Below are 26,103 nucleotides of genomic sequence, written 5' to 3'. Positions count from 1 at the left end.
CGATTCATTGAAATGGAAGGGGCTTTTGCTGATTTTACTGGGAACTGAGAACTAACCTCTTCCGGATTCAACTTATTTTGTAAAATGGTATATCAGGGTGTGCATACAAGGCTTGAGACGAGGAGCTAGTTTCAAACTGCATGTGTGTGTACAGTACATATCAGTATATACTCACTGATGAACTAATGGACCTTACTGCAATCATAACCCTACTTATCTGGGAGTAAGCCCCACTGAATTTGATAGGGAGTGCTTATAAGCAGACAGGCTTAGGGTTGTGCTGCTATTTCTGAAGATCTGGCGTTAATAGATTTAGCGTAAGGTACTTTCTCACAATGGGATGCGGGTGGCGCTGTGGGTCTAGGACTTGCCGATCAGAAGGTCGGCGGTTCAAATCCCTGCGACGGGGTGAGCTCCCATTGTTTGGTCCCAGCTCCTGCCAGCCTAGCAGTTCGAAAGCACGTCAAAGTGTAAGTAGATAAATAGGTAAATGGCGGGAAGGTAAATGGCGTTTCCGTGCGCTGCTCTGGTTCGCCAGAAGCGGCTTAGTCATGCTGGCCACATGACCCGGAAGCTGTACGCCGGCTCCCTCGGCCAATAAAGCAAGATGAGCACCACAACCCCAGAGTCAGTCACGGCTGGACCTAATAGTCAGGGGTCCCTTTACCTTTACCTTCTCACAATAAGCATTGCAAAGTATAAAAGGATGCGAAGAAACCCGAAGCACGCACCACACAGAAAGTGTGAAGTGTGTCTAACTGGCACAGTGTGATAGTAACATTTTGCTGGTCCTACCTATATAGAGTACCACCTGATAGATCTGGCTCAATGTAGAACAAAAGAGATCCCTATTAATTAGATGTTTGCTGTTTGGGGGTGTTTGTATGTGTGGTGGAAAGAAGTTGGCTGATGGTGAAACTTTGGAGCCTACATCTGCTCATAGCTTTAAGCTGGGAGTGCATTCAAATGAGGCTCTGTCCGGTGCTGTGCATGTTTCATGTTGCAGCATAGCCTGTTTGCGAAGAACGAACATACGGGTATGTGTGTGTTTTTAATATTCCTCGTGAACTATCTCATCCTTGCTTTGCAGAATTTTATGCCCCTGGAATCCTGGTGAGGCAAGACTTGCAGTTATATTGTGTGGTGTCTGAAAAATAATAATCAAGGAACATTTTGACTTCAGCATCTTCTCTGTTATTAAAAGTGGAGGACAACGAATGCTCTTGCACATCTAGAGGGCGTTGTAATAAGCAATGCTTAATTTGTTCTTGACCCATGATTCTACAAATACAATGTGTTGTGCCAGAGCAAAGTAGAGTTATTTAATGAAAGGCAACCACATAAACGAAGGCAAGTTAATTTAGTTTGTCCACATGATGTCCGGGAACTCACAGGATTCTAATGACTGAGCACAGGGAACTGCCAAATTAGCTCTATTTACAAACTGGTTAAGTCATTATTTAAATGAGTCTGCTAATACACATGTTTATGCAGATAAACCACCTCTCTCTAATGTATGTTCTGTCTTAATGTAAGAGGGAGGACATGCTCAGCTTCAACCACTGGCAACATGTGCACCAAGCAGGAGCTGGAGCTGGAGCAGTAGTGGAGAACTCTGGCTCATAGCCTTATTAGGCTTGTGAGATTGTTTTGGTCCAGCACACGCCCCTCCCACCCCATGGACCCATGCACCTGTCAATCACCCAATACTGCAATGACATCTATTGACCCATTTTCACCCAGCTGATCATTGATGCTTGCAGAGAGCCTTGCATGGTGCTTTGAAGCCACAACAACCAGCTAACTGCTGGTGCTTCAAAGCACTATGCATAGTTTAATTTCAAACCACATGGGCAGAAATAGTTAACCTGATGTCATTGATGTCCTGTGACTGACAGGTGGGGGGGTCCTGCCTTCCTGCCTCATGGGGGAAGATAAAGTTCCAGCATACCAGCCAGATCCAATCCCCTATCCTGATGTAGAGTTGTCTACTATTCTCAAGTCAATTGCTAAAGTTGGCTTGAAATTCCTAGCTCACGGAGGATGTGCCAAAGTTATATGGGCCACTGAACTCACATCAATAACATACAGGCAGGAAAACCAAGAGGTGGGTGACCTGCCCTCAGCCTCACAGCTAATGTGGGGAGCTTCAAGATGCAGCCTCCCCCCCCCCCCCGCCGCCTTGTTTTTCTGGTAAGGAAGATATTGTTTCTTTCCTTGCCTTTTTAACCAGGCGAGTGGGGGTTTGTTTTATCATTTCCACCACTTCCTGGCTCTTCAGCTGTTTTTAGCTGAAACTACGGTATCTTTGCTGCTACTACGATAGTCACTTTCCCTAGAGAGGAGAACAACACCCAGCATTTGGATAATAATATGCAAAGGGGTAGGCAGACTAGTCTCTTACTTACAGCATCACTATATCAAATTCTTGCAGCAGCTTAAAGCTGAGATAGATGTATTGTGTCATAAACTTTTGCGGATTAGAGGCTGCTTTATCAATTTAGGGTGGCATTCAACTAAGTTTTATTCAGACTAGACCAACTGAAATTAATGGACCTAACTTAGTAGTGTCCATTAATTGCAACATGTCTCCTCCGAGTACAGGGACGCGGGTGGCGCTGTGGGTTGAACCACAGAGCCTAGGACTTGCCGATTGGAAGGTCGGCGGTTCGAATCCCCGCGATGGGATGAGCTCCTGTTGCTCAGTCCCAGCTCCTGCCAACCTAGCAGTTCCAAAGCACGCTCCAGCGGGAAGGTAAACGGCATTTCCGTGCGCTGCTCTGGTTCGCCAGAAGTGGCTTAGTCATGCTGGCCACATAACCCAGAAACTGTACGCCGGCTCCCTCAGCCAGTAAAGTGAAATGAGCGCCACAACCCCAGAGTCGGCCACGACTGGACCTTATGGTCAGGGGTCCCTTTACCTTTACCTTTACTCCGAGTACAACTTAATTGAATACCACTCTTTTGCTGCAATAAGGGCCCATCCAGGCTATATATTTAAAGCACTACGTGACCACTGCAAACTGAATTGGCGTCCCCCAAAGGATAATTCTTAGTGAGAGTTGTTAAGAGGCCCCTATTCCCTTTAATGTGCTACAATTCCCAGAATTCCATGTGAAGAGGGATTGACTGTTAAATGGCTCTGTGAGAACAGAGGTCTCTTAACAACCCTCAGCACCCATAACAAATCACAACACCCAGAATTCTTTTTTTGGGGGGTGGGGTCATGGCTGTCTAAAAAAGTACCATAGTGCTTTGAATGTATCCTAAATCTATCTTATCTTATGTTGTTTTAATTTTTGGATAACGTGCACACAATGAAACAGTGGATTCAGATCAGTTAAGGGTCCAATACAGGATTTCTCCTATGGGAATATGGTCATTTGTCCATAAGAGCATGGGCAAAAGTTTATTATTGCAAGGATGATTTCATAGCAGAAAGCATTGCTTGGAGCATGATCAACACGTGGAGAGCTCATGCTGCCCAGTGATTGGCCCACGTAAGCATAGCCTGATCAAATACGTGGTCTGGTGTGATGGCATGAGACCGATGTATTGTTTTGTCTTTTATCTGCTGACTGAGGCAAAGCTCTTTCCTTGAATTTGTATCTTTCTTCGGCACACAATAAAGGTTGGGGCCACAGCAGCTTCTAGAGAGAGCTGCGGCCAGATTTCTGCAGCCCATCTTGGTGTGAGACTGATTATTTATGGATGGCGAGCAGGTTCTCGTCATTCTCCTAAATTTCTATTGGTATGGAAACTTGTTAGTGCTATTTTTTTTTTTTGGTGTGTGGTGTCATTTCAGTGAGTGGCTTCTGACACTATACCATACTTCCATTTGCTCCTCACCTTGGCACAACCTAGCCATTTTGTTTCCAGCAGCTGAAGGCACATAGGAATCTCAACAACCCAGTTGGGAGCAGCTGTTGTCTCAAGATCTCAACCTTGCAGACTGTAATTGTAGTACGTACACCCTGACTTTTTTTAAAGTATTTTTTTTTAATACAGAGGCCTTGTGCAAGATGTCTTGCATTATTATTAAAGTCCGATGGAAATGGATGCTTGCAAACACGCCCCTAAAGAAATAAATAAAGCACAACTCTCCACTCTGTTCATTGTGAAACAACATTAATAAGGGCTGGCATTGTTTGCTCTTGCTGTCTTGCACACTTGAAAACAAATTAAAGATACACACTCACAGAGGCAGAAATACCTGTGTGCATGCCGAGTAATATGTTGTGGAGAGAGGGAGCGAGGTAATTGAGGGGAGGAGCCAAAACACACAAAGCTGAAATATTCAATCAACTCCCCACTGATGTGGGCAGGGAATAGCAATATAACTGTGGGAAGCATAAGACAAACCATGCATGCACAGATACAATTAGAATTAAACATTTCATTTGTGAAATATCGCCTCTGCCTGGAAGCATCTAAAGTTAACCTAACAAATTCAGCAAGAATTCCCTCTAATACCATCTTAATATTGAAATAATGTATTAACAGTATGCTTTCACTCAGAAATACATCTTTGACTCTTCCAGGGGTTTTCTCCCATTGCATGAATATGCAAGCAGATGGTGAGCTGTGCTATCTCAAAATCTTGAATATTGCATTGTGCACATGGGCTAGTCCTACTAAAAGTTTTATTTTTGTGACCTTGTGCATCTGGACTTGGCCCTCATTTGAATCACTGGCACCAGACCAATGAAGAGTCTAGGGTCACCTTTGAAACTACAGGTGAAACTCGGAAAATTAGAATATTGTGGAAAAGTTCATTTATTTCAGTAATTCAACTTAAAAGGTGAAACTAATATACGATATAGACTCATGACATGCAAAGCGAGATATGTCAAGCCTTTATTTGTTATAATTGTGATGATCATGGCATACAGCTGATGAAAACCCCAAATTAACAATCCCAGAAAATTAGAATATTAAATGAAATCAGCAAAACAAGGACAGCAAATAGAGCAATATTGGACCTCTGAGAAGCAGAAGCATGCATATGTACTCAGTACTTGGTTTGGGCCCCTTTTGCATCAATTACTGCCTCAGTGTGGTTTGGCATGGATTCTATCAGCCTGTGGCACTGCTGAGGTGTTATGGAAGACCAGGAAGCTTCAAGAGCAGCCTTCAGCTCTTCTGCATTGCTCGGTCTCATGTCTCTCATCTTTCTCTTGGCAATGCCCCATAGATTCTCTATGGGGTTCAGGTCAGGTGAGTTTGCTGGCCAATCAAGCACAGTAATCCCATGGGCATTGAACCAGGTTTTGGTACTTTTGGCAGTGTGGGCAGGTGCCAAAGTCCTGCTGGAAAATGAAGTTAGCATCCCCATAAAGCTCGTCTGCGGAAGAAAGCATGAAGTGCTCCAAAATCTCCTGGTAGACAGCTACGTTGACCCTGGACTTAATGAAGCACAGTGGACCAACACCAGCTGATGACATGGGTCCCCAAATCTCTTTTCTGATGAGAGCAGTTTTTGCATCTCATTTGGAAACCAAGGACCCAGAGTCTGGAGCAAGAATAGGGAGGCACACAATGCCAGATGCTTGAAGTCCAGTGTGAGGTTTCCACAGTCTGTGTTGATTTGGCCTTCCAGCCTCAAAATCCTGGAATACACGAAAGTCCACCATCTTCTGAGGCAGTGCAAGTCACACTGTCAGTCAGGTGGCACAAATCTCCCCTGTTGACCAGGGCTGAGGAACCTCCATATTACCCTCCAGAAACTGTTGAACTCCCACCAGCCCTCACCAACATGGCCAATGGTCAGGAATGATCGGATGTCGGTGGACTCCAACTCCTGAGGGCCAAATCCCTACAGACCAATCTACTATCACATACATACAAGCCACACCTAACAGATGACTATTTCTTAACTTCAATAAGCGCGACAGTCCCGCAGTTCAACCGTGACAGTCCTGTAGAAAAACCTTTTTTATTTCGATGGGGAAACTTTAGCGCAGAGGGAGATCCTGGAATGGTCTCGATCTCCACCCGCTCGAGTTACAAGTTTCCAGGGAGCAGCCGGACACACTTTCTTCAATCTACCCCAAGTCTTTTTGGAAGGGATGCGTCCTTTTTTTTCGGCTCCCCGCCCTCCCCCGGCAAATCCCGGGCCCCACTGACCACACGGCACCCAGCAGTGCACAGGATCCTACTTCTACCACAGCCTCACCGCGAGCCCTCCCCGTTTCCCCTCCACGGGTCCCAGCGCTCACGTGGAGCGCTAAGAGCTCCCCCCACCGCTGCGCCAAAGCCCCGCCTTCCGGCCGTTGTCCGCCTCCCATTGGCTGCAGAGAGAGGCTGCCGCTCCGGCGGCGGGCGGGCCCCTTTGTGACGCCACGATCAGCTGTTTGAACGTTCTAATTTCTGAGCCGAGATCAACCGGGGATTCAGCAATAACAGAAAAAAAATAATACCAAGACTACAGCCAGGGGAGGGAGGGCGTCCGGACGCGAGGGCAGCTGCTTGCAGTTTGCAAATGGTGCATATCTTCTGAGAAGACCTGAGACACTATTCACATCACCACCACCTCCTGCTCTTCCTCCTCCTGCATCCTTTTTTTTGGGGGAGGGTCTTTTTTTTTTTTAATCGTTTCTATTATTGATTTCAATTAAAACTACCTCACAGACTCTGCCTAAAGCTGGTGCTTAATAATAATAATCTTGTGGGTTTTCTTTTTGTGTGTGTGGTGTTGTTTACAAAACATTTGATGACATAAAAGGCAAGGTAAGTGCTGTTCTACTCCCCCCCCCGCTCCCCCAATTCCCTTTGCCTTTCCCTTTGGGCGGTTGGTTTATTTCCAAACTTGTATTTTTATGGCGAAAGGGAGCTTGCGAGTTATTTTTGTTTTGCTGCTGTCGACGTATTAAGAGTCCACCCTTGGATGTAGTGTGTGCATGAGAGAGAGGGACGTTCATCTCAGATATCGATTTCCCTTCTGGTGTGCCATTTGAATTCCCTTTTGTATTTGACAGTCTCTATGCGGCCGGGTGCTTCGCTTTATGTTTCTCAATATGTTGTTATGGACGCGTTGCGATTTCATCCTCTGGTTGGCAGGGAACTCACGAATACATTATATTGAGGTAGGAGATCTTCTAAACCTCAGGAGGGACAGATCTTTGTGTTGAGTTTAGAAGCAGGCTATCTTGACCTCTAGAGTCACCAGGGAGAGAGAGACTGGGGGTCTGGAAGGGGGCGGGCGGCGACGAAGAAAGGCTCCTGTTTACTTCGTCCTTTGCTTTGGCTTGCAAATGAAAAATTGACATATGTGGTGCGTGTATATATCTGAGTATTCTCATCGTAGGTTTTTTGAGAGTAAAATATCCCACTTTAAAACCGGATCCCCGAATGTAAGTAATTACAGAATCATTAATGATCATGGTTGCTCTTTTATGATTTTGAAGAGCCTTCGGTAATAAACAAAAGGCTGCGCAAGAGACAGCCAGGAATAATAGGCTGGGGTTCGGGATCTGACTGGTTTGTAACTGACTCTCTTTCTTAGCTTCAAAATGCAGAAAGAGCCTTTTGTCTTGACTGTCTCCGGCTATTAACAACAACCAAATGTTGCAGATATTAATAATACACTGGGAAGGTGATGCGGGTGGGGAGGGAGAGGCGAAGGAGCGGAAAGAAGGCAAAACATCCCTTGTTTGTGTGGAGCTTGTCTCATTGAGGTCATAACAGGCGAATGGAAAATGTTCATCATAATCAACTGCAGATCAGTGGGGTGGGTTGGCTGCCTGCTTTTTCGCTCAGCTGTTTCCTTGAGAGCAAGCTCTTGTTACCCACTGCAATCCTGCCAGCTACCGCTGCATATGGGCTCCTAATGCCAAATGCGGACTTGATTTGTTGTCCTTGGCGTCACTCCCGCCGGGTGTTTGTTCAAAAATAAAAACGGGAAGAGTTCTGACTTGTGTGTGACTCTTTGCAAGCGAACTACGAACGTGCCTTATTGGATCGCCTCTTGGCTTATAGTTTATAAACCGAGCGTGCACTTGTGGATCGGGGTGCGGTGGAGGGCAGGGAAGGCGAGAACCCGCAGCGTCCGGCCTTCTATGGAAATGTATCTCCGCGCCAAGCGCAAAGGGCGAACGGATGCGCTGTTGTGGCGTAACAACAACAAGCTTTCGTGACCTATGCCAGTCCCCCCACTTCGTCAGGCTTGCAGGAGGCAGGATCGGGGCCCGGGTCTCTCCTCTTGACGTAGGTAAAAGGGAACAAAAGGCAGAGCTGTTGAAACGACAAACAAGGCGTCGTGTTTCCTCGACCTGGAGGACCAGCCGCCGCTCTGCGCTCAGTCAGTTTCACGGCCCTGCTTGATTCTTATTCCCTTGTCTTTGCCTCTTTTGTTACTTGTTTCTCCACCAGCGGATTAAGATTAAAGGTTGATCTCAGCCCCCGCCCCCATTGGCTGCCTGGGATTGGAAGCCTGGGGTGACGTCGCTGTCATTTGCATATGACATTGAGACGTCACCAAGGCCGGCCCTTTCTAATCCTTCCCCCCCCCTCCCCACCCGCGCATATTGAAGTTGTCCTCTTTTGACCTGCTGTGTGGAAGGCTGCCATATACTGGAGAGCGCTGAAGATCGGTGCATTGCATTTCTTTGATAATTCGGTGGGCAGAGGACTGCATGGAGCAATGTCATGTTATTTTGTATTTGCACTTCCGAGCAAGAAGCTCGTAGGGTCGGTGTCACAGCAAATAAAGCACCTAAGGGAAGGATGACTAGGGCTCGGTGTGCCTCTCCTTTGGTCCACTTTACTCATCATCTTTTTTTATAGCTTTGAGTGGTAGTTTGGATTTGGGGCTCATTCAGCATGTTATATTTTAACACATAATTTAATTGTGGGCGTAGCTGAGAAGAGGAAGGGCAGTAGCTCAGTGGTGGAACATTGGCCTGGCTTGCAGAAGGGCTGTGGCTAAATCCTCAGCCTCTGAAAGAGATCCCTTGCCTGAAACCCTGGAGAGCTGCTGCCAGTCCGTGTAGACAATGCTGAACTAGGTGGACTAGTTGTCTGACTTAATATAAGGCAGCTTCCTGTGTCCATATCTTCCCAGAAAAGCAAAATTCTTTACGCACTATTAAAGCAGAATAGCCAAATGTGCAAAAGAATGCTGGGCTGCTTGTGGAGAATTCAGGGTGTGAGCCCAACAGAAAATGTGTTGATGTATTTATTATTACATTTATGTCCCACCTTTCCTCCACAGAGCTCAAGGTGTTTTTTCACATCTCCACTTTATCCTCACGACAACCATGTGAGGCGGGGTTAAGCTGAGAGACAGTGACTGGCCCATGGCCATCAAGTGAGCTTCATGGCTAAATCAGGATTTGAACCCTGGTTTTCTAGGTCCTAGTTCAATGCTCTAATCATCACACCACCTAGCCAGCATTTGAAACCATTGTTCATTCCTGCATATTAGTACATGAAAGGCCTTGCTTTGCTATGGAGATTTTTTAAACAGTTAGAGCCCCCTTCAGTGTAATTAATGCAGCACACATGCAGTCATGCCCAATAATTTGGTTAGCTTGCTGCTTTTAACATAGGTTCTTTTGGGGGCCTTAGACTAGTCCAGCTTTGGATAACTTGCAAGAGGGGCAATGCTGGCACTGACAGTATATATGGTTAGGAAGTTTATCACATTCCCTTTTGATGTTCAGCTGGTCTGGTGTCTGTTTTTCACAAGTGATAATTAAACCTGATTTGTGGGTGACAAAAAGGCCAGAGGCACCAGTGTTGGAGCTGAAGTGCCTGGTCCTTTATTGATTTGTGTGTTAAAGTTGATGGCTGTTGCAATGAAACTGTAGTGTAGTCACCACTCCGAGTTTTACCCCCTGTAGTTGCATGGCTCTAGGGAAAAGATTTAGATGTTCATTTGTATCCATAGGACTACAAGTGACAGACTCCTGCATATCAGCTACTCTGTAGATTAAATGCATAAGCAAACTGCAAAGTTGCAGATGCCATATTCATCTATGACCATTCATTTTACAGCTGTGTGACAGGAAGCTATGATGCAGCTGTGTACACACTCCCATTTACTCTGCATCCAGTGTGCTGCTGCTGCAGGTTTGGGAAATGGTATACAGTCGCAGATGTTAGCTTTATCTGCCCTGTCATTTCTTATTAAACCTGGTTTGTGGGTCCTCAATACCAGGAAAGGGCTATGAGCACTTAGAAAAGGATGCTGTGATTACTAAGACCCAGCATGGGTTCCTCAAAAACAAGTCATGCCAGACAAATCTCATTGTTTTCTTTGTTTTTTGATAGAGTTAGAGACTTGATGGATTAGGGGAATGCTGTGGACGTAGTGTATCTTGATTTCAGTAAGGTTTTTGACAAAGTCCTTCATGATACTCTTCTGGAGAAGCTGGTAAAATGTAGACTGGATGAGGTAACTGTCAGGTGGATTTGTAGCTGGTTGGCTGACTAAACCCACAGAGTACTCGCTAATGGTTCCTTGTCATCCTGGAGAAAAGTGGGGTGCAGCATACTGCTGCAGAGTTCTGTCCTGGGTCCAGGGTTGTTAAACATTGTTATAAATGACGTGGATGAAAGTACTGAGGGGATGCTAATCAAATTTGCAGGTGACATGAAACTGGGAGGTGTACCCATGCCACTGAAGACAGAATTGGGATTCAATATGACCTTAACGTACTGGAGAACTGGCTATAAACCAGCAAAATGAATTTCAATAGGGGCAAATGTAAGGTTCTGCACTTAGGCATGAAGAACCAGCTGTATAAATATAAGATGGGGAACATCCGGATTGCCAGTTGTACATGTGAAAAGGATCTGGAGGTCTTATAGACCAGTGTTTCCCAACCTTGGGCCTCCAGCTGTTTTTGGACTACAACTCCCATCATCCCTAGCTAGCAAGACCTGTGGTCAGGGATGATGGGAATTGTAGTTCAAAAACAGCTGGAGGCCCAAGGTTGGGAAACACTGTTATAGACTATAAGCTTAACATAAGTCAACAGTGTGGCATTAACAGAAGCCTTGTACCCTGGTGCTCTGGACCATAGAGTCACAAAGAGTCGGACATGACTAAACGACTAAACAACAACAAGTGCCCCAATCAAGGGAAGTAATAGTTCTGCTCTAATTCTGTCTTGGTCAGAGCACACCTGGAGTACTGTGTCCACTTCTGTGCACTACAATTTAAGAAGGATATTGACAATATGGAAGGTGTGAAGAGGAGGGCAAACAAGATGATCAAGGATCTGGAAACCCATCCTTATGAGCAATGGTTGAGGGAGCTGGGTATGTTTAGCCTGGAAAAGAGGAGACTGAGAGGAGATATGATAGCCATCTTCAGATATCTAAAGGGCTGTCACATGGAGAATGGAGCTAGCTTATTTTCTCCTGCTCTGGAGGGTAGGACCTGAATCAATGATTCAAGTTACAAGAAAGGAGATTCCAAATAAACAACAGTAAGAACTTTCTGACAGTAAGTGCTATTTGACAGAGACTTCCATGAGAGGTGGCGGACTCTCCTTCCTTGAAGGCTTTTATGCAGGGGTTAGATGGCCATCTCTCATGTATGACCCAGTTGAGATTCCTGCATTGTGGTCCCTTCCAACTCTACAGTTTTATGAGTCTATAATTCTATGAAACATTGAGGTTTGGTGAATTTCCCTCTAATCCAGCTTCCATCTGTATGAGTACACAGCCACTGTCCTTGAAGGTTATGGGGTAAGCCCACTGCATTAAGAAATGGGAGTTTTTGTGCCTTTATGCATTCTGAAGTTTGGGGTGAAGATTGTGCAATCTAATACTAAACTGTGACACATTAAATCTGCAGTATAAACACCAGTGTGACAGATGAAGCTTCCACCCTCCCAACCACCATGGCCATCCCCTCTTGAGTAGGAGGTGATGAAGATAGCAATTCTCAAGCATCATAAGCACATATTGCCATTCTACAGTGTCATGATGACAGTGGAGGCATTCTTAGATCTATTTTGGAATGTTTTCCTTGGCGAGTCTTGGCATTTGGCTCCAAAGAATTTGGAAAGGGTTTATTTTGGGAGAGCAACGTCTTGATTCTAAATAGGTATTTGCAAAGCTCGTAACAGTTCTGGAAGTCCTGTCCCTGTTAATTACAAAAACAAGAGCAACCCACTCCTTCCTGCCTATTTTGTAATGTTCTTGTGCTTCATTGGTCTTGGTTTCAATTGTGCTTTCTCTCTCCCTCCCTCCTGGTCTTACCTAACAGGGTTATTATGGAGAGCCAGTGATTCACAAAAGAAGGATAACAATATATGCCAGGTTGAGAGGAAGGAGAATAGCTCATTTTCTTTCTGGTTTTAGTTTCCTTTTGCCAAACGAAAACCTCTCCGGAGTTCACTTGGATTTATCAAAATAATGTGCAACCACCTGACATCATGAAAGCAGTCTCACTATATGCAGAAGATAACTGGAAAAAATATCCAGTTTCCAGGAAGGACAAATACATAAGAAGCTAAGAAGAGCTTGGTGGATCAGGACAGTGGCCCATCTAGTCCAGCATCATGTTCCCACAGTGGCCACACGGATATCTGTGGGATCCCTGCTGCCACATCCACTACCTCCTCACCAAACCGCCAGAAATTTTTTAATAGACTGGTGCCATATTTTAATCCTGGCCCTGGAGGATCAAAATCACACTTGAGTGTGATCTGCTCTCCTTTGGGACTGAACCGATATCTCATAAAGCTTAACATTTGACTTTCACATTTAACATTTGACTTTCAAACATATTGGTCAAAGCACTGATATTCATTTGTGCATGCAGTTTCATCCTATTTTTGCAATTATGCTACACACACACACACATATATATGTGTGTATATATGCACACACACACACTATAAATATGGCAAATGGATAAACCATAAGCCAATGGCACAACCTTCCAAGAGATAGAGGAGGCCTTGAAGAGCATCCCATTGGCACTGACAGCAAGTAATTATGTTGCAATTCCATTGAGGTAGAGAAGGAAAAAGCACACAGTACCCGACTGGACTCAGAATTCAAATACCTTGTCCTGTCAACACAAGGATTTTGGTTTGTACTCCCCACCCAGTTTGCGTGCACCCATTTTCCCCTCCCCAAATCTCCTCCAGATGGTTAGGGAAACTCCCAGAACAGAGCATTATGTTGTGCAAACAAAAATCCTTGCCTTAGCACTATGCTGGATTCAGGATCCAGAGAATCTCAGATTTTTTGTTTTGGTTTTCATCTTCTTCACCCTCATGGCTTTGAATGTATGTTTGAACATATGTAGGAGGTGTTTATTGACAGTCAGGAGTTTTGCTGAACAAGATTTCCAAAGGATGGAGGCCAGGCTTTCTGTTCAGCATAGCTCTTCACCCATTTCCTAAATTATGCAATATAGCAAAATTTGAAAATAAAACTTATTTTGGCAAGAATTATACAAATTACCTTGCTTTGTATCATTTACCTAGTATACATCTTTATGTTGCATATTATATTATACACAGTATAATAATTTCATACATTATAATACTTGCTATATTATATATAGTATATTAATGATTCATTATTTATGTGTTTGTTTTTCTTTGTGAACAGGATGAACAATTAACATTATCCTCTTTTCTACTCAGTCACAGGGCAGTGTGTACTTCGTCATAACTTTTTTTTGGAAATTTTATCTGCCCAAGCAACCTAAACCTGTACACATATAGAAATTCTGAAATGTATAATTTTTATGCAGTTCAGCCTTTTGGGGTGCAGAATTTAGGTTCCTTAGGCAGTTCCCTCCCCCCAAAAAGTACTGTATTATTGCAAAGTACACACAGTCCTGGTAACAAAAAGAAAGATGATGTTAATGGTGTGTGTTTATTTTCCCTTTGTGAAAACATGAACAGTTACCATCCAGTGCAAAGGATGTGCAAAAATGCAATCCCTGTGCATTGTAAGACAGAGTAAGGAAATTATTGTTAACTAGGGCTAAGCTAGATTCCATCTATGCCAATAGCATCTCAAGCTTCCTTCCCAGTACATTTCCGAGCACAATTCAAAGTGTTGGTGCTGACCTTTAAAGCCCTAAATGGCCTCGGCCCAGTATACCTGAAGGAGTGTCTCCACCCCAATCACTCAGCCTGGACACTGAGGTCCAGCTCCAAGGGCCTTCTGGTAGTTCCCTCACTGCGAGAAGTGAGGTTACAGGGAACCAGGCAGAGGGCCTTCTCGGTAGTGGTGCCAACCCTGTGGAATGCCCTCCCATCAAATGTCAAAGAAATAAACAACTAGCTGTCTTTTAGAAGACATCTGAAGGCAGCCCTGTTTAGGGAAGTTTTTAATGTTTGACGCTTTATTGTGCTTTTAATATTCTGTTGGGAACAGCCCATAGTGGCTGAGGAAACCCAGCCAGATGGGCGGGGTATTATTATTAACAACAACAACAACAACAACTTTTTGATAGGAAACACCAGCTGATATTGCATTCTCACCGCCCTTTGCATATTGCAGCATTTCCCAAATTACTGTAACCGGGACATGCACAGCCCCAGTTAAAACAGGAGGCACACTTCAGTCTTGGATCTTAAAAGGTTTGCTTTTAGAATACATAAGAATAAAAATTACCCACCCTTTAGGAATGAGGGAGTTTTGGGCCTCTAGGTGTTCTAGGTTCCCATCATCCCTGTCTATTGACCCATGAGGATTAACTCTTATTACAAGAGATGTCCCTGAATGTTCTTCCCCCAGCAGAGGCTGTGTGGAAATCTTCCAGTTAAACACTGGGAGAAAAAGCCCTCTGATAGCTGTTCAACAGAAGAACAGAGTACCTCACTGTGCGTTAGCAGTTTCTCCCATGCATTGTTTGGGAATGACCACCCTGTGGCAAGAAGCTGAGATTACCAGGAGTCTTTGTCGGTGAATGGGGAGGGGCAGTTGCACACAGAAGGTTGATTCCCCCAGCAGAGCTTGGTGGCACCAGCCATCTCTTCCTTTGTGCTGGAGGAGGGGGTTGGAAAGGCCTTTGTCGCCTGAAAGTGTAATCCCCTCTCACTGTGAGCAGATGGCCCCTGCTAGGCTTACTGGCATACAGTCTGAGCTGCATCATGTCACTTTCTTATTTATACGAAGGGGGGGGGGAGAAGCGGGGGCAGGGAGGTCATTCAGTTACCCCCTATTTCCCACATTATGCTGGGCCAAACTGCTGCAGAACTGGGTCACATCAAGACACACAGAATACAACATCCCAGCATGCTTGCTTTGCTCAGTAGTGAGTACCTCTTCAAGTCCCACTGCAATTTTTCTCTCCCCCGGTCACATTTACTACTTTTCTGTCAGTTCCCAAAGCAAGTAAGGCTTGCCAACTCCCACTGTTTAAAAGGTATTACTGAGATATTCAAGGGAGGTCTGGCAGAACGTAATGGTTATAGCAGTAATTCTGTGCACGCTTAATTATTTTCAAGTGAGATCTGCAAGAATATGTTGTTGTGTGGGGAGCTTCTGATCTGTGTTCAAGCCAGCCAGTGATGTCTGCCTCTCCTCATCCCTTGCCCCACTGGGATATTCTGTTCCATTCTAGTCTCCCTCTCCAACCCCAATGCTCACAAGATAGGACAGGGTGCCACCACTGAGAAGACCCTTGCTCCTCTGATCACCCACCTTTCTGGAGGTGGCAAGGGCACCCAAAGGAAAGCCTTACTTGGTGGTTTCAATATATGGGGAGGTTATTATACATTAGGGAGCAAAGCTGCTCTAAAGATGGCTAGGAGGGATAAGTCACTTAGAAACAGTGCCTATAAATGCCAAACAGTACTCTTGCTTTAAAAGCTTTGGTTAATAAAATCAATAGAACTACTAGCCTTCTGTGTGTTTATAGAAGGGCTTTAAAGATGGATCAGAGTGGTGCAGATTCTGTTCACAGTTCAGTCATTTAGGAGGATGTTGTGAAAAAAGAGCTGGTGAAATTTCAGGGCTATGTTGCTGGACATTTCATGATGTAATCCTGTGAACTTCTGCTATGGGCATCTGCCAGCATATTTACTACCCTGAAAGTCAGCTTGGATTATTGATGGCTTTTAGTGACTTTTCTGCGAAGGGAATTAGCCACAAAGGTAAGAAACAGGAAAAGAATTTATTAGTAGTGCACCTTTCATGGACATACACCAAACATTGGGCACAAGTCTTTAGCTGGTATAGCTCATTGGGTAGAGCATGAAACTCTTAATCTCAGAGTTTATGGGTTTGAGCCCCACATTGGGCAAAAGATTCCTAATGAATAAATATAGATGCAAATTTAGAAATAATGTCTATAATTTAAATAGAAATTCAGTGCATCTTACCATAGTTGGGGATGGGGGAGAAATTTGATTCAGTTCACATTTAAAGCCAAATTTATCAAATTGAGTTTTTGATTCAATTATGATGGTCTGAGAACTGAAACATAGCCATCCTTTGAAAATTGCATTTATTTGAATTTTGTGATCCAGTTCTCCAACTGACCAGTGTTTTTTAAAAATGCCTATATTAGGTAAAAATGTGCATAAAAATGAATATATATGTGTGAAAATAACATACAAAATGCATTACATTAGGAGAAATTGCTTGCAAAAAAAGTATACATTAGTCAAAACGATATACAAAATGTTTTCATCTAGAGAAATTTGCACTAAAATAACTAAGAATTTTCATGAGGATTTTTAAGAAATCAAATAAAATTTGCAAATTGCTGCAGAAACATGGAGAACCAAGTTTAAGATTGGAACCCTGAGGAACTGAGAGGATGGCAATGGTCAGATTCTTCCACCTTTAAATTAAGGCTTTGTGAACAGGTGATCTGTGTACCAGCAGCTCAAGAGCTGTTGATGGGCAGCTTCAGGGGCCCTGCTCTCCCTCCTTACAGTTCCGTTTCTTTAAACCACACTTGGAGGGCACCTGCAAATAGAGGACTCCCCTCTGTAAGGTAGGACATGCGGGCTCTCTCTCGCGCTCTCTCTGAATCATGCCCACAGCATGTGGCTATTCTGGTGGTTCTGAGTCAGTGAAATCTGGGCCTCTGTATTCTGTTTATCGAGCAGTTCAACGAGGCTAATCGTTTCTTACTTCATTACACCCCCTGCCAGTTGCCTAGTTCTATAACTGAAGTTACCCCTGCGGTGTTATGCCTTGCACCCACTGTATAAATGAGTTAATCGGATAACTAGATCAAATAACATACATTCATACTAATCTGATCTCACCCATGAAATTCAAGAGGTCCTGCAGATTTACACTCTGGCTAGTATAAAACAAAGCAATGGCCTGTGTGGTCAGAAACAGATAGAAATTTTGTTCATTTCATTTTCTGCCAAGAACGGCAGAGCAGACCATGTTTTTTAGCTCAATAGTAGGAATTGATTTATATAAACTCTTATTGTGGTTGTGTAAAAATGTATATAATGAAAGGTTGCCAAACACAGATGGTATGGTCAGAAGCACACTGTATATTTAAATCAAATGTAAAGCACCTTTATGACACTTGAGCTTCTCCCACACTAACTTTGAACAGACAGAGAATAAGGCAGTGTGGGCCGCACAACTTGATTTTCCACTAGGAAGTGGATGATGTAGAGATGTGTTTGGTCCATACTGTAGCCTTTCCGAATTGTGGATTGTACTGTGGGAGGTGAAGAAAGAGCTGAAAGATGATGCTGAAATTCGTGATGGGTTGGGAGGAGAGATGACTGTGGCCTCTCCAGTTTCAACCGATGCAACTCTTTTTGCCCCCTGAGAAGCTCTTGAAAAAGTATTTGAATAAGTAGATGCTAGGCTCTTTGGTCTCAACAAAGGAAGTGTCAGAATATTCCAATAGAGGATTATTCAGGGATGGAATCTTGTTTACCCATTTTACCCAGAGTGCACAATGCACATGCAACACATCCATTGCAAAAAGGCATGGGGGCATGTCTTGATTTTGATGGTCTTTTCTTTTTCCAAACCAGATTAAGGAGGTTTGTGATACCATGCAAAATCATTTTGTGCACACAGTGCATTATTTGATAATTAAGACTACGATAGGCCAATCCAGGGATGAGGAAAAGTTGAGGTGTGCAACAAACAATGCATAGGCAGGAAAAAGAATACATACTGAGCATCAGGATCTTTGCAAGTGAGTGAAATACTCGCCGCCCCCCCCCCCAAAAAAAGTTAGGATATAACCCATATAATTTGTAAAACTGGAATCCTATATATCAAAGGTAGAGAACCTTAGGCCACATGCACACCAAACTGGATGGATCAGTTTTGATCCAGCAACATCTCTGATAGCTAGTGGCTTCATGATATAAAGCAAACCTCCACCAATTTGGCATCCTTCCTCCGGAAGCTTTGGATTACACCCCCCCCCCCATCAGTCCCAGGAAGCATGGCCAGTGGTCTGGCATGATGGTGTTGTGGTCCAAAAGTTCTTGGAGGGAAAGCCAATTCTTCCATCTCTCATAATCAGGCAGCCTCTCATTACTTTGCAGAGATTACATTTCCCCCAGATGAACATCCCACCCCCCTTAAATATCCTTTCCCTTCTTGCTTCTGTGATAAGGGAATGGCAAGATACAGGCAATGTCTTATCATGGGCAGACCTGCCAGCCGGAAGCCCCTCAAATATTCCTTGTGCTCTCTGGATGAACTGCTGTCTCCCTCACCCCCACCTCCTGTGTATTTTCCATCTGTATTGCTCACATTTCCTGTTCTCAGCTGTCTCAGTTCTTTGCAACATAAACATACACTCCCCTCCCACTCCCTCCCCCGGCCCCACACAATCCTCTTTTCAATGTCACTAATGTGACTGAATTTCAGGATGGATTTGCTGATTGGTTGAAAGGCAGAAAATCCATCATTGTCCCCCCTAAGAGCACAGCTGAGCTTGTTTGTGAAGGACTCTGCTCAAGGCTGTAGCTGAGTGGGCTTTGAAAGGAGCCTGGAGCATTCAGGAACGAAGTGCAGGGCTCACATTAGATCCCAGAATTTGTGCTAACAGCAACTTGCCAGCACCACAATTATTTTTTTAAGTCCCCTTGCTGGTTTTCACATAGTTCTATCAGTAATTCTGTTGCAAGGTAGAATACAGACAGAAAACACAGTACTACAATGAGAATTATAAAAAGATCAGTTTCATTCATTCATTCATTGCATTTATATCCTATCTTTTTCTCCAAGGAGCTCAAGGTGCCATACATGCCTCTGCCCCTCCTGATTTAATTCTTACAACAATCCTGTGAGGTGGATTAGGCTGAGATGCAGTGACTAGCTCAAGGTCACCCGGTGAGCTTCATGGCTGAGTGGGGATCTTAACTCTGGTTTCCCCAAGCCTAATCCAGCACTCTAAACACTGGACCACACTGGCTCTTATATCAGTAAGAACCAGTTGGCAAAGACTCTCAGGTGTGATATCTACTTTATTTAAATGTTGGTGGTGGAAAGTTCTGGTGGACTCAAAAGCTTGCTTGTCATTTTGCAGTGTTTTGGTTGGTCATAATAAAGTGGCTTCAAAAATTTTAAACACCGCAATTTCATCCTTAGCCATTTGTGCAAATGTAACCTATCCCTTCCTCTGCTTAGTTTATTTGGTGGGTTCTGTTGGGGGGAGATCTTATTTATTTGGCATGCAAGAGACTGGCAGGTATTAGCAGCAGCAGCACTGCTGTGAAATAAGTGGTGTGCTTCATCCCTGCCTGTCCCTGCTCTACCTCACCAGAGCTTCTATCTTAGCTTAGTGACAGATAAGACACTGTTGCTTACCAGAAGGAAAAGGGAGAGAGAACGAGGTGGTGAGTTAAGAACTACCGCCCTATATCACTACTTAATGTGGATTATAAAATATTTGCTGACATTTTAGCAAAAAGACTGAAGAGGGTGTTAATGGAGGAGATTCATAAGGATCAGGCAGGCTTTCTCCCAAGAAGACACTTATCAGATAATGTAAGGAACATAATTGATATTATGGAACTGCTAACTGTAAATATTAATACGAAGGCAGTCCTGATTTTTGTGGACGCGGAGAAAGCCTCTGACAATATCTCTTGGAAGTTTATGAAGAAGAATCTCCATGGGATGGGGGTAGGCCAAAGGTTTGAAAATGGTATAAGTGCAATATATTCTGAACAAAAGGCTAAGTTAATTGTAAATAATGTGGTTACTGATGAACTATCCATAGAAAAAGGGACACGGCAGGGGTGCCCGATATCCCCATTACTTTTTATATCAGTCCTGGAGGTTTTGTTAAACATGATCAGGGGGGACCAGCTGGTAAAAGGAGTTCAGGTCGGAGCTAAACATTATAAATTGAAGGCATTTGCAGATGACCTAGTATTGACGTTACAAGAGCCAGACACTAGTACAAAAAGAGTTTTAGAGTTAATTCAATTCTTTGGCCAGGTGGCAGGATTTAAGTTGAACAAACAAAAAACTAAAGTTCTGGGGGAAAAATTAACAAATGTTGAAAGAGAGAGATTCCAATATGAAACTGGGTTAATGGTGGCAAAGAAAGTAAAATATTTGGGGATTAACGTGACATCTAAAAATGTGAACTTATTTAAAGACAACTATGACAAATGCTGGACAGAGGTAAAGAAAGATCTAGAAATATGGTCGAATTTGAAGCTTTCCTTGTTAGGCCGAATTGCAGTGATTAAAATGAATGTATTGCCTAGAATGTTATTTTTGTTTCAGACGTTACAAATCGTGGATAAACTGGATTGTTTCAAGAAGTGGCAGAAAGATATATCTAAATTTATCTGGCAGGGCAAAAAGCCCAGAATAAAATTTAAGATACTTACTGATGTAAAAGAAAGAGGGGGGTTTGCCCTGCCGAATTTGAGACTGTACTATGAATCGGCAGCTTTCTGCTGGTTGAAAGACTGGCTACTTCTTGAGAATGCAGACATTCTGGATTTGGAAGGATTTGATAATAGGTTTGGTTGGCATGCATATTTATGGTACGACAAGGTTAAAGTTCATAGGGGTTTTAAAAACCATATTGTTAGGAAAGCATTATATAATGTTTGGATTCGGTACAAGGATTTGTTGGAAAATAAAACTCCTAGGTGGTTATCACCTATGGAGGCTAAGGAGGTGAAGAAACTCAATATGGAATCCAAATGGCCAAAATACTCTGAAATTTTAGAACAAGAAAGTGGTGAATTTAAACTACAGAGCTTTGAGAAATTAAAGCCCAAGGTGCGAGATTGGCTTCATTATTACCAAATAATGGAAACTTTTAAACAAGACAGGAAAATTGGCTTCCAGGTGGAGAAATCGAAATTGGAAACAGAATTGCTAGAACCCAATACTAAGAATGTATCAAGAATGTACAATTTGTTGCTGAAGTGGAATACAATAGATGAGACAGTTAAATCAGCTATGATTAAATGGGCACAGGACGTTGGACATGACATTATGTTTGCTGACTGGGAACAGTTATGGACCACCGGTATTAAATTCACGGCATGTAATGCCCTAAGAGAAAATATTATGAAAATGATTTACAGGTGGTACATGACCCTAGTTAAGCTTGCGAAGATTTATCATCTGCCCAATAATAAATGTTGGAAATGTAATGAAACTGAAGGTACCTTCTTTCACCTTTGGTGGACCTGCCCAAAGATTAAAGCCTTCTGGGAAATGATTTATAATGAAATTAAGAAGGTACTTAAATGTACTTTTCACAAGAAACCAGAGGCATTTCTCTTGGGCATGGTCGGCCAATTGGTGTCAAGGAAGGATAGGACTTTTTTTATGTACGCCACTACAGCAGCAAGGATCCTTCTAGCAAAGTATTGGAAGACACAAGAACTCCCCACACTGGAAGAATGGCAGACGAAAGTGATTGACTTTATGGGATTGGCAGAAATGACTGGCAGAATCCGTGACCAAGAGAAAGAGACGGTGGAGGAAGACTGGAAGAAGTTTAAAGCTTACCTTAAGAACTGTTACAATATTGATCAGTGTTAAAATGTCAAGGGGAAGGAAGATGCAGAATTACAGCTGAAAATGTTTGATGACTTAAGGTGAAATTGAGAAATTTAATAAATTTAAATTTAATTGGCTAAAAGGGTTGCTGAAAAACTGTAAAATAAGGATGCAAAAAGGGTGAGGTATGGGGAAGTCCGAGAAAGGAGGCTTATGAAAAGGAGGTTAAGAATCTATATTTGTGTGTTTGTTTGTATTGGTTGATGCTTTTATGTTGTTGTTGTTGCTTTGTTTTAAAATTGGAAAATTAATAAAAATTATTATAAAAAAAAAGAGAACGAGGTGGTGAGGATGTCAGCATGGTGCAAACACACCAGCAGTGCCACTAGATTGGCTCCGCCAGTGCATTTACACTGTGCTGACCTCCTCACTGCCTTCTGCTCCACATCCTGAAAGATGAAGTGACCTACCTGCTGGGAAGCTGGAATAGCAGCTCTGCTCTACCCCATGAGCCACTTCCAGTGGGATCTACTTTGTTTCTAATTAGACCCCCAAGATTCACTGAGAGAGTGCCTGGTGCAAAAGACATACATTAAATAATTATGAGTCCAGGACTTTGTTTTGAGTACTGGAACCAAACAGAGCTCACAGTCCTTCCACCCAAACACCCATTCCAGTTTACCCCCAATCTTTCTTCATTTCAAGTAGTAGGGGGATGATTCTGTTGCTTTTGTTGTCAAACAATTCATAAACACAATTCCTCGCACATCTACTGCAAATGATTAGAGATTGACCAGCAGGTCCCAATGTAACAGGAGCTCACCACTGCAAAAGGCAATGAGCTCAAGCAAATTCCATTGAAATAAGTCAGGCACATTTCTAAGGAAACAAATAGTCCCAGCTATATGCTGTGTATGAATGCCAACTTACTTGTCTCACAGACCTCTGAGATAAACTACCCTACCAGGCTTCTCCTGTGCTGCCTGCCATGCCTACAGGATCCATCCATTGGTGCCAAGTTGTATATGTGTTTGCTGCCATCATAATGGCTTCCACTGCAGCTCCTTGCCTAGGTAATTGCAGCAAGCCATCACTGTCGTGTGTAGGCCCCAAAAGGCATTGAACTAAAGGCTCTGGATAGGAAAGGGGTCATTATGAAGGAGGAAGGAGCAACCATCTGCCTTTGAGCCAAATCATAGTCCTTTGCAAATCCAATTGGACAGAATCAGTGGGATGTGGCGAGATAACTTCTATAGTTAGGCAGAGGGGATGGAGGAAAACCAGGAGAAAAAGGCATCAATTCAATAAGATGTGGGGCAAGTATTAACCTATTTGGAAAGCTGTCAGGATGTATTGACACTTCTGGCTGGGAAATCACATTCCACCAGCTGTGTTTTCCCTGGATTGATGTTTGCTCTGATTTAGCACTAAAGAGCGGAGGTTTTTCCTGGAAAAGGGTGGGGTAAGGGCAAGGGTAAAACTAGTACCTCTGAACTTCATTTGCTGGGGAACATGAGTGTGGAGAGTGCTGATGTGTTCAGGTGCTGTTTGTGGGCTACCAATACGTATCTGGTTGGCTGCTGTGAGAACAGGACACTGAGCTATATGGGTCTTTGGCCTGATCCAAGAGAGCATTTATGTTCTTTGATATGCAGGGAAAGGAACCGTATAGCATAATGGAGTAAGTAGGTTCATCCCTGAAGTCCCTAATTTGAAAGCTTTCCTGGGCACATAAGAAGGCCTTAAGGCTAGCCTCCATGGGCAACAGAGTTGGGGAAAGATAATGTGATATAGTAGGGTTCTGAATTCAAATCACTGCTCGGCCACTCGCTCTCTTCTAGTCTAACCTACGTCACAGGATTGTTGTGGCAACAACATAGGAGCACTTTGTTCCTCCATGAAAATGCTGTTTTCTATGGTCTTGAGACTTCCAGCAGATCCCTCATGGGGTGGTTGCATGTCAGATTGATTTGCTATAGCCCTGCCCACGGGTCTGACCAGACAGCGCTTTGTAATAAGTGGGTGCAGTTATTAGTGATGCATTGTGCTGATTAAATAGGCTGCGCTGATTAATGGAAGCCCTTTGCTGTAGGAACAGATGGAAGCTGAGCAGATAAAGGCAAAGTGATAGGAAGGAATTTCTCTGACAAACAAATCCAAATGTTCCCTCTTCTAAAGGATTATTGGAGATCCGATCCATCACAGTCTAAGATCCCAAAAGAAAAACTGGATCTTGATGTCTCTCCTCTGGTTCTGGATGAATGTGCTGCCAGTTTTCAAATACTCAAAAAGACAAAAGGGTGGAATCTACATACATATAAAAAACGCTGTGAAAATGCTTTTTTGAAAAAAAAGTTTTGAAAAATACATTGAATTTGGCAAAGTTCACTGTTGCCATCTAGTGTCACATTTGTATGTTGCGCTTTACAGCACATTTAAAACGTTTTATTTGCAGCTGTATAGCTGAGTCCAAGAAAGCAAGCTATTTACCTCATTCACTGAGTTTTGACAAGTTAAGAGCCAGCATAGCACAGGGTTTAAGAATATTGGATAGTATTCCGCAACATGCGCTTGGCATAATAATAGTGTACTGGGCGGTGCATTTATTCTGCTTTATTAACAGTCCTTCTGATGCTTCTTAATGCTACCAGTTATGCTGTCCAGATGGACTATACTGCAGCAAAAGCAAGCCATGAAAACCAGAGCATTTGTTCTTGGGGTGGGGTATGGGTTGTCCTCCTTTAGTTGTGCTATAGCCCCGACAGCAATAATGTGGTGGATTTGAAGAAGCATCACAGAACAAACCAAAGCTAGGCTGAGGGGAGCTGACTGGCCCAAGACCACCTAGTGAGCTTCATGGCTGAGTGGAGATCTGAACCATAGTCTCCCAGGGCCTAATTCAGCACTCTTAACAGGGAAGTTTTTAACGTGTGATATTTTATTGTATTTTTGCTTTTATGGAAGCCGCCCAGAGTGGCTGGGGAGGCCCAGCCAGATGGGCGGGGTATAAATAATAAATTATTATTATTATTATTATTATTATTATTATTATTATTATTACACCACACTGGCTCTCCTATAGCTCGTGTGGCTCTTGTACAGCTACTCCCATGGCATCAAGAGCACAAATCCTCATGACTGTGCAATGAAAAGGAAGACTGAAGGGCATCTTTAGTTACAAGCTGAATTACAGTGGAGCAAGGGAATGGCAGTGTTGTGCCAAATGCTTTAGAGGAATGGTGGGCTTTGGGGAAGGATTTAAAGAAAGGGAAAGAGCATCACAGAGGTGTTCAGGAATGCTATATCATGGGGGCAGCAAGGGAGAAAGTGCAAAGTCTTTGGAGGGAGCAAGAAACCTCCTAAGATGGTGAGGGATGGAAGAGCTGGAGGAACAAAGATCTTAGGCAGGGATATATCTGAATATAAATGAACCATGCCACCTATCTCCCACTGCTGTGGTCAGGGGGAATATGGAAAGGGGCAGTTGTCTGAGCTGTGACAGGCACACACAGAAACTCACACAATGGTGATCTACTTTTCCTTACAGTATTCCTGACTGGTGCTTAGCACATGCACCACAAGGCTTAGGGCAGGGGTCAGCAAAGTTTTTGTGGCTTGGGCTGGTTTATAGTTCCACAGACGCCGCGGTGGGCCGGAGTGCGCACGCACGCATGCGCAAACACCATTTCCGGCGCTCCTTCCGGCATGGAGGAGTTGTGCGGAGCTTCCTGCAGCCAATGGGAAGCCAGCCAGTGTTGCAGAAGGTGGTCCCCGCTCTGCTCTGCACTGGTTTAGTGCAGCACACGGGAGCCGACAGAGCAAGTGGCCGGGGTCCCTGAACAGGTGGTGGTGGTTCATGGGCTGGTTAAATTTTCCCCAAGGGCCACTTGTGGCCCATGGGCCTTAGGTTGCCAACCCCTGGCTTAGGGCCTCCTTCGCCCACCTGGTGCCCCCGCCAGCTAGCTGGGGCTGGTGGGAGTTGGCATCCAAAACATCTGGGTTGGCATAAGAGAAGCCACACTTGTTTTCTTTGCCTGCATGTGAGGGGAAGTAGGTTAACCGTAATCAAAGCGAACAGGCTACTCCTTGCCTGGGGCACCCTGTAGGGTGAGAGAACTCAACTCGGCCGTCTTGCAAGGTGTTTATTTCTATAGTAAAAGTGAGGAAGGCCCAGCAGGCAGCCCAGTGGGAATG

At 43.8% G+C, this 26,103-nt stretch overlaps 1 protein-coding gene across 5 annotated transcripts in view; it reads left to right on the top strand.

Annotated features, from left to right (window-relative positions):
• The first annotated feature begins 6,383 nt into the window (after positions 1-6,383).
• The window catches only part of TP53INP2 (tumor protein p53 inducible nuclear protein 2), a 37,061-nt gene continuing 17,341 nt past the window's right edge, over positions 6,384-26,103 (top strand). The window contains exon 1 of one of the 5 annotated variants that reach the window (XM_079979982.1): positions 6,384-6,729. The gene's annotated coding sequence lies outside the window, so the exon portion shown is untranslated. Of the gene's footprint in view, positions 6,730-6,940; positions 7,086-22,984; positions 23,226-26,103 lie in introns of those variants that run through there. The other 4 variants (XM_079979983.1, XM_079979981.1, XM_079979985.1 and 1 more) reach the window with 4 other exon arrangements.

Source organism: Podarcis cretensis (genome assembly GCF_951804945.1).
Source record: "Podarcis cretensis genome assembly, chromosome: 6".
NCBI classification, from domain to species: domain Eukaryota; kingdom Metazoa; phylum Chordata; class Lepidosauria; order Squamata; family Lacertidae; genus Podarcis; species Podarcis cretensis.
Note: the sequence above shows the minus strand (reverse complement) of the source record. Positions and strands in the feature narration are given on the sequence as shown.